Source organism: Solanum lycopersicum, chromosome 9, assembly GCF_036512215.1.
Source record: "Solanum lycopersicum chromosome 9, SLM_r2.1".
NCBI classification, from domain to species: Eukaryota; Viridiplantae; Streptophyta; class Magnoliopsida; order Solanales; family Solanaceae; genus Solanum; species Solanum lycopersicum.
Genome location: NC_090808.1, coordinates 53,615,009 through 53,624,590, shown reverse-complemented (window position 1 = coordinate 53,624,590; position 9,582 = coordinate 53,615,009).

Genomic DNA, 9,582 nt, shown 5'->3' with positions numbered 1-9,582 from the left:
AGGTGCTACATTATCTTTTGTTAATCCCTTTATATCTAAGAGTTTGAAATCTTACCCGATATTCTAATTGAACCTTTTATGGTGTCTACCATGTGGGTGAGTCGGTTGTTGCAAAAAGAATATATAGAAATTGTCCTATAATGTTTCCCAATAGAGTTACTTCTGTTGAACTAGTAGAACTTGATAAGTTTGATTTTGGTATCATATTGGGTATGGATTGGCTTCATGCTTTTTTTGCCTCTATAGATTGTAGAACGAGGGTGGTGAAGTTTAACTTTCCAAATGATCCCGTCTTATAGTAGGAAGGGAGAAACTCTATTCGCAAAGGTCATATCATATCTTGTTGGAAAGCATGCAAAATTATCTCTAAAGGTTGTTATACCATATAGTAAGAGTCCAAGATTTAGACTCCGAAAATCATACCATTAAGTCTGTCCCCGTAGTGAAGGAAGTTTTGGAGGTCTTTCCTAATGATCTTCTTGGTATTCCTCCCGAGCGAGAAATTGATTTTGGTATCCACTTGCTACCGGATACAAATCCCATTTCAATTTCTCCTTTTCGGATGACTCTAGCCGAATTGAAAAAGTTGAAGGCTCAACTCAAGGATTTACTAGACAAGGGTTTCATTCCACCTAGTATTTCTCCATTGGGTTCTCCGATTTTAATTTTTGAGAAGAAAGATGGGTTTCTTATAATGTGTATTGATTACCGCAAACTCATGTCACCATAAGAATATATATCCTCTCCCTAGGATTGACGACTTGTGTGATAAACAACAAGGGTGAAGCTAATTTTTTTAGATCAACTTTAGGTCGGGGTATCACAAACTTAGGGTGAGATGTGAGTATATACAAAAGACGACATTTTGGACTAGATATGGTCACTATGATTTCTTAGTAATGTACTTTGGTCTCACTAATGACCTGTCGGTGTTTTATGGATCTCATGAATAGAGTGTTAAAAGTTACCTAGATTTATATGTTATTGTTTTGATTGACGATGTCTTGATATATTCAAAAAATAAGGGTAATCACATGAACCATTTGAGGATGCTATTACAAGTGCTTAGCGAGAATCCATTATTTGCCAACTATAGCAAATTTGAGTTGTGGTTGAGGTCAGTGGTGTTTCATGGTAATATCATCTCTAGTGAGGGAATTGAGTTTGATCTTGGGAAAACCGAGGCAGTCAAGAATTGGCCTAGACCATTGACTCCAACCGACATTAGAAGTTTCTAGGGTTTGACTGGTTATTATCAGAGATTTTTGGATAGTTTTGCGTCCATTGAATCTCTCTTGACTATTTTGACCCAAAAGAGTAATAAATTTGAATGGTCGGAGGAATGTGATAAGATCTTCCAAATATTGAAGGATAGACTTACTTCTGCTTTAATATTAACCCTACCAGAGTGTACAAAGGGTTTTATAGTATATTGTGAAGCATCCCAAGTCGGTTTGGGGTGTGTTCTCATGCAATATGGGAAGGTTATATGCTATTCCTCTATGAAATTCAAGGTGCATGAGAGAAATTATCTGACTCATGACCTTGAATAGCGGCAGTGGTATTTGCTTTAAATATTTGGAGACATTACTTATATGGGGGTCCATGTGGATCTGTATATAGACCAAAAAAGTGTTCACTACGTATTCAATCAAAAGGAGTTAAATATTTGACAAGCAGATGTTTAGAGTTGTTGAAAGACTAAGATATGAATGTTCTTTATCATCCCGGTAAGCACAATATCGTAGAAGATGTTTTGAATCATTTGTCCATAGGAAGTGTGGCCCATATTCAGGAAGCCAAGAGAAACCTAGTAAGGGATGTTCATAGGTTGGCTGTTTAGGGTTTCAGATTGAAGATTCTCCCATAGGGAGTGTGGTGGTACGTCATAACTCTGAGTTATCTGTGGTAGTCGATGTGAAGTCCAATGAACACCCTGATCAAGCATTGATGGAGTTAAAGGAATCCGCTCTTGGTAAACTCAATGAGTCATTCTCCTTAGAGGGGAATGGTTTGTTGAGGTACCAAGGAAGGTTATGTGTTCTCAATATAGATGGTTTGATGAGTGGGATTCTTGAGGAAGCTCATGGTTTTCGTTACCCCATTCATCCGATTTCAACAAAGATGTACTGTGACATTAGTGAAGTATTTTGGTGGGAATCTTTGAAGAAGGACATAACGGAATTCGTCACTAAGTGTCCAAATTGCTAATAAGTGTAATGCGAACATCAAAATGTGTGTGGTTTACTACCAAAAATCCTAGTCCCTACTTAGAAGTGGGAAGACATCAATATATACTTTGTAGTAGGGTTACCTCAGACACAAAAGTAATATGACTCTATATGGGTGATTATGGATAGGTTGACCAAGTCCACTCATTTTATTCTCGTCAAGTCTACTTACTCGGTGGAAGATTATGCAAGGATCTTCATAGATGAGATGTTGTGTCACCATGAAATTCCTTTATCCATCATAATAGATCGGGCTGCACAATTCACATTTAGGTTTGGGAGGTCATTTCAGTAAGGGTTGGGTACTAAGATGAAGTTAAGTACAACTTTTTATCCCAAAAAGGATAGACAAGCGGAGCGTAATATTCAAACCCTTGAGGATATGCTTATTTCTTGTATTTTTAATTTCAAAAGAAATTGGGATAAGCATTTGCCTTTGGTGGAGTTTGCTTATAATAATAGTTTTCGTTCATCCATATCCATGGCTTCTTATGAAACCTTGTATCGTATGAAGTGTAGGTATCCTATTGCATGGGTTGAAGTGGGTGAGCCTTCCCTTTTTGTTCTAAATTTGATTAATAAGACTTTGGAGAAATATGATGTCATAAGGAACCGATTGGAAACAGCCTATAGTCGGGAAAGTCTTATGCCGACATAGGAGAAGGGATTTAGAATTTGAAGAGGGTGATAAGGTGTATGTAAGAATTTTGCCCATGAAAGGGATGGTTAAATTTTGAAAGAAAGGGAAGTTGAGTCCTCGTTATGTGGGTCCCTACGAAATGTTGCAAAGGGTTAGTAAGGTTGCCTAGTGAATTGGCTTTAGTTCATTCGGTTTTCCATGTTTCCATGCTTAATAAGTGTATCTATGATCCCGGTCTATTCTTCCTATTGAGGTTCTTGGTGTGAAGAATAACTTCTCTTATAATGAAGTTCTCATTCCAATCCTTGATATACAAGTAATGAAATTAAGGAATAAAAAGGTAGTTTTCATAAAGGTGTTATGGAAAAATCTCTTAGTTGAGGGTGAAACATGGGATACTAAGGCGGCCATGAAGTCCTATTACCCTCATATATTTGATAAATAAGGTTATTTGTTCCTCCTAAAATGAAAATAATGACTAAAAATTGAAGTTTCTTGATTTTATGTGAAGTGTTGCAAAATGTGCATTTTTGATATTGTTAGAGTGAATTTACTATAAAACATGACTAATTAACTTGAAAACTTGTCAATTTTGCTCTTTGGCTTGCTTTGAGTTATGTTGTGCATTTTGATATGGTTAGTCTTTATGAAATTATATGTAGCCTGTTAATAAGTTGAACTTTGGCATAATTGACTCACAAATGCTATGTTGAACTCGTGTTGTAAGAAGGATATTCCTCATAATGTAATGTAGAGTCTTATGTGTGGTAATTGATGTTTTTGAATTAGCTTGTGTAAGTGATATGATTTATGTTTTAACTCATGCTATTATGTATATTTATTTGTTGGGGTGCTAGTCTTGAGTCTGTTCGTTTCTTCAAAAGAATTTTAGTGTCATTCGGGGATGAATGTTCCTAAGGGGGGATAAAGTAACACTTCAGAAATCCATGACTTGTTTTAGAGCCTAACATAAGTGTCCTAAGGTCTAGAAATTTTTATAATGTCCATTTTAATGATTGTAAATCATTTAGGAAGTCTAGATACCCAAACCTCCAAAAATGTCCATGACGTCTGAAAACTAGTTCAATGAGGTACTACTGTGCCTAAGCCTATTGGAGTAGCTTTTTATAAGTCACAAAATGATGAAAATTGGTGGAAGAGTGTCTAAAATATTTTTAAGTTTATTCATTATAGAAACATCTGGGCACGACTCCCCAAGGACCAACCAAGGTCCTTGGAGGAGGACCCTTGCAAGACTTCGCAAAAACTAACAAGAGACAATGTCACCAAGGATGCCACAAATGGGCCGTTGGTTAATTGACGGGGAGTCCATTCTTCCATCAATGAAGACTTAGACGAAATCTTAGAAGGGTCATTTTCATAGTCTCTGAACTTACCTACGGATGTGCACCAAGGAAGAGGGGATTGGTCGTCGACTGACCAACGATCTGTCGATCGTGGTCTCATCGATGGGGCATGTTTTTTGTTGCACGTTTTGACTTGTTTCATTTAATTAGTTGACGTATTCAATAAGTTAATTAGGGGTTATTAAGGTCTAATTGAGTTAGTTAACACCCTATATAAAGTCCTAATCTAGTTCAGACTAACTAAACTCTTATAACTCACAAAACCCAAATTCTCTTCCTTCTCTCTTCTTTCTCTCTCTAGTGAAGAACACCATTGAAGTCCAAGCTTGGGGAGGGTTTAAGGGATTCAAAATTTCAATTTCCTATACAAATATTCATCAATTAACAAGGTATGAGATCTAATTCACCTTTGAGACCTCTTTCTTCAAAGGGTTCCATCAAATTGATTTCCAAAATTGAGTTTTCAAGTGGGTTTCTATATATTAACATGTAACTCAATTGTGTTATTTCTTGATGGTTTGGTCTAGTTTGTAGAAGATGACCCTTACCCCTTAACCCTAGGTTATGATCTTGATATAAACTTTGTTATATTGGTTCAATTGACTTGATACTTGGTTAAATTATTACAAAAAATCATCAATTAATTAGGATTAATTATATCCTAACATTCTAGTTCTTGAGAAGTTGATGTACGTTATGAAGTATGTTTTGAATTAACCTAAGTATCTTATCTCAAGTTATGAACTAGTAATGAATTGTGATGCTGTGATTCTTCTTGCCATTCTATCATATTGGTCATTGAATGACGATGATGTTATGCCCCAATTGCATTGTGTAAGGGTTGATGATAAGACATTGATGATGGATTATGAAGGATACTTTGTAAGTCTTGTAACCCCTATCCTTTACTTCAAACTATGGTTAATTGTGATTAAGTCATGAGGTTGTATTGAAGTATGCCTTGTATTAGGATTGATAGAATGGTATGATATTTAATTGAAATGTCTTAACTATGATTTGTGAGCTATTGTCTTAAGATGTAAATGTTATAAAGATGGTATATTATTTGATAATGTGCCTTATCATGATATGAGAATGTTAATTTTCTAACCTCACCTTTATGAATTGTAATGAAAGGAAAATACTCATGCAATTCTTATTGATCTATAATGATCATGAATATACCAGGGTTAGACCGTATGACCTACAATAAGCTATGATGATTAATATATGCATTTAATACATTTCAAAAAGGGACTCTAGCTTAGCACCGAGTGAACTAAAGTGAGGAGTGTCCCTTCCCATATAGGAAAGTTAGGATCTATAATATATTCTTGAGATTGGAAGCTATACTATTTGTAGCATAAAGAGGGTCCCAATATCTCTTAGTTCTTGAACTATGTTGTTACTGGATCCACGTAGTTTCTATGTTCATGTATTGGTATTATCTTGGCAATTAGTCTACCTTCTTTCGGTGTAGGATTCCATGACACCGAATTCAACATTAGCTCATGTGGTCTATGTCACTTTGGGCATGATGCTACCATAAGGTAAAATTAACAATAGGAATGAACTCTAACTAAAGTTACCTAAGGGGTTTAACTTAGTCTAGGTAGGGGTATAAGACTCTACCTGTACATTGCACTAGTTAGACTTAAGGGAAGTATTACGAGGATGTTCTTCTGTATGTATATGCTTATAAATGAAAATAATATGTATATGATGATCTTATTTGTTAATGATGATGTGTGATGTCCATTACTCTTATGAACATGTATTTTGTTTATAATGTTAAAAGTATGATATTGTGTACTCTTAATTAAATGTTATGAGAAGTGTGACTTTGATCATGATTCTTGTTGAGTTACTTGATTGAGCAAGGTTATAGGGCTTTGCTTGATCATTGCAGTTGTTGACTTGATAGGGGTTATGGGTAATTGTCTAGGTTTGGTTATGTTGTAATGAACTCTTATTAATGCTAGTTGTGGTTATGACTTGATGGTAGAGTTAATTTGACTATATGTCTAAATAAATGATGTGCATGTTTACTTGATTACTTTTGATGTTGTTGGTCTTGTGATGTACATGCCTATGACTTCATGAATATGTTTAATTGATTTAGTATGGTCTTGTTGATTATGCATAAGTGTTTTCAAAGTAAATTGGATACCTTCAATAAAATGCCCCTTTTCTTAGCATGATTTTTTAAGTATGTGCATATGGTATCATACTAAATACAAGTGCTGTATTAACCTCATTTCTTCATTTTTCCAAACATTTTAGGTTTCCGTCGTTGAAGTTCTATGAAGAAAACTTTAAGAATGCTTGGATCTCATATTTATCCAAGTAGGGTAGGTCCTCACTTTCCGAGGGCAATGCCACTATCTATCTAATGGAGTTGTTTTGAGTTTAGAACTATGATGTTCTTTCTTTTCCATTTTGTATGAAATATTGTATAGACCATGTGAGTCATTTTTAGTTTTATTTATGGGTTATGCCCAAGTTTCTACACTTTTACAAGATGGTTATGAGATGCGATGACTATTATGACTATATATATATGTGTGTGTGTATATGTGTGTGTGTGTGTGTGTGTGTTTGTGTTTGTGAAGGGTAAGAAGAAACTCTTACCTTGTCTTTGCTCAACTCATGAATAACTTTATAAAATATAAAGTAATAAGACACATGCAATATATAAAATCTTATAAAAACAATGTAAGCACTTAGTTCATTAATGAAAATACAATAACAAACTCAACCTTACTAATAGATAAAGTAATATAGTTTATGTGGGAGATTCTCTAATCGACAACCACCACTATGAGCTTAGGTGGTGATACAACGTATTGCCCACGCTACCAGAACTGTGCTTTACTTTGTCGTCGCAAAGAACTACTTAACTTAGTGGATCCACTAGCTTATCATACGTGCTCATCTAAAAAGTATGAACCGTTAATACACATGATGGCTGCATGGTTTTCATGGAGATTTGAGTTAATGTGAACTGTCATCCACATATCGGTGCTCAATACTAATCCCAAAATATATTTTAGCTCATACTTTTAAAATCAACTTTCTTTCTTTGGGTTGAGATTATTGCTGAACATTTAGCTTTAAAAAGCTCCCTAGGAATCAATGTTCCCTTTTGTTGTTCAAAACTATTTTGGGAAATCTTAGTTCCCCCTTATCAAAATATGAAAACATTTATAAACTTGCTAGGGAATACTTAGTTCCCTTATAACTTTAGAGAAATGAAATCAACTTTTTACTCTTTGCTTTAGTTTAAAACTTGAGTCTTAAATCAAGTTTAAGGAAATACTTAGTTCCCATACAACTTTTGAAGGAAATACTTCAACCTTTTTACTCTTTACTTTATCTTGAAACTGGAGCCTTGAAAGGAAGTTACAACTTTTAATAAGACTCTTGAAAACCTTTAAGAACTTTGCTTTGACTTACTTTTTAACATTAGATTTGACTCTTAATTTCTTTTACTTTGATCCTAACTTTCCTTGAGATTGAATTACGGATTCAAGGTTATGATATCTGTTCTTTAATGAATTTAGGTGTTTAGAAATCATTTGAACTAATTAGAATCACTTGAAGGTGTTAATATACCTTAGAAGGACTTAAAAAGACTAAACTATGAATACTGGGAGGAAAACACCGAACGCCTCACCACACACAATGGTCAGAGGTCTCATCTTTGCGAATTGTAGGCGCGCCGCCGAGGCCCCGAGGCACAAATAGGGCATGCCACGCCTAGTGCTACCCAAGTCTAGCTGACAAACTTCTCTCTTCATTTTCAGACCTTAAATCCTCTAAAGCTACATAGTTCTTTTCGCAAACATTTCAGTAATACATTAAATACCCTATGGATCTAACACGATAAACAATTCAAATATTACGAATCAACATCAATGGTCAATCAAACAAATCAACAAAAAGGGATTCGACAATATTCATCAAGAATTCACTTCTAATCATGTAAACAATTCTAAAACAGTGAATTGAAACAAATTTTGTTGTGTGAATGAATTAACCTAACACAAAAGATCTCAGGTACCTTGATAGGGATAACGCCCGATGAATTCCACATAAAATTTCTTGGCGTTCTTAGCGAGTCCTTGGCCTTTCTTCTTTTTCTTTCTTCTCTTCTATTTTCTCGAAGCCCTAAGCGTAAACTAAATTTTCTAATCTCAACTAAAATTTGTTTTTACCCCAAATAAATCGATTAAACTAAAATGAAATAAATGGGTGAAAAGACTAGTTTTCCCTTCCTTAAATCCGAATTGGGACCTTTCTCAATCCAAAAACCCAACTTCGGATAGGCATATCTCCCTCATACAATATGAAAAAAACGCAAACATGGCTGCATTTTTCCATGGGATTTACAACCATATCAAGAAATACCTTTAACTCATCGTGAGCATGAACTTATGACCATGTGGAAATGACAAAAAGTAACTTTTTAAAATTTAAAAGGTTTTCTAATTTTTCCTTTTCTTTGCGATAGTGATTATTTTTAGTTTCTCAATTTATTTTTAGCTATTTCGAGTTATGAGATGTTACAACACTAATCTTTGAGGAATCCATAGAGAACACACCATCCGGAACAGAATTTGACAATGAAGTTCTAAATGTTTCCCAAGAGTCAGGTAGGGAACCAAGTAGAAGCAAACCTTGAATTTTTGCATCAAATTCGATGATATAGTAGATAATTGGTTCATGATCCCTTGGAAATTATTCAAATGGTATATCATATGAGAACCATCATAATACTTTAAACTCAACATCTACTTTTATAAGAACATTTTATTGTTGCCAATCTTTCGAGCATACAAACTTTCAAAATGCTCCTATAGGGTTCGAGCACGTGTCTCCCTAAAAATATGGTTGAACATATTATTGTCAACCCATTTCCTAATGAATCTAGAAACCTATTTGCGTAACAGATTCCACTCTTCATTTGTTTTATTATCAGTCTTATAATGGTAAATACTGATTTATAAAAATTCTTTGCATAGAGCAAATCTCTCATTTTCCCCTTCCAAATGACATGATTAACAACATTCAAAGTAATCTTTCTAGTGGCTTCTATCATTTTCCCCAAAAAATATCGTTATCACAAATCAAAATAAATCTCTTCTGATGTAGAAGTTCATACTGTTCTACAATTACCGAGCATACTCAGATAAAACGTCAACTCTGATACTAGTTTTTTGGGAAAAGACGGATAGCCACAGAAATATATATGGTAAAAGTAATGACATAAAATGGGAAAATAATGAACCAAGAATTTTATGTGGAAACCTTTTTAAATAGGGAAAAGACTATGGACCAAGAG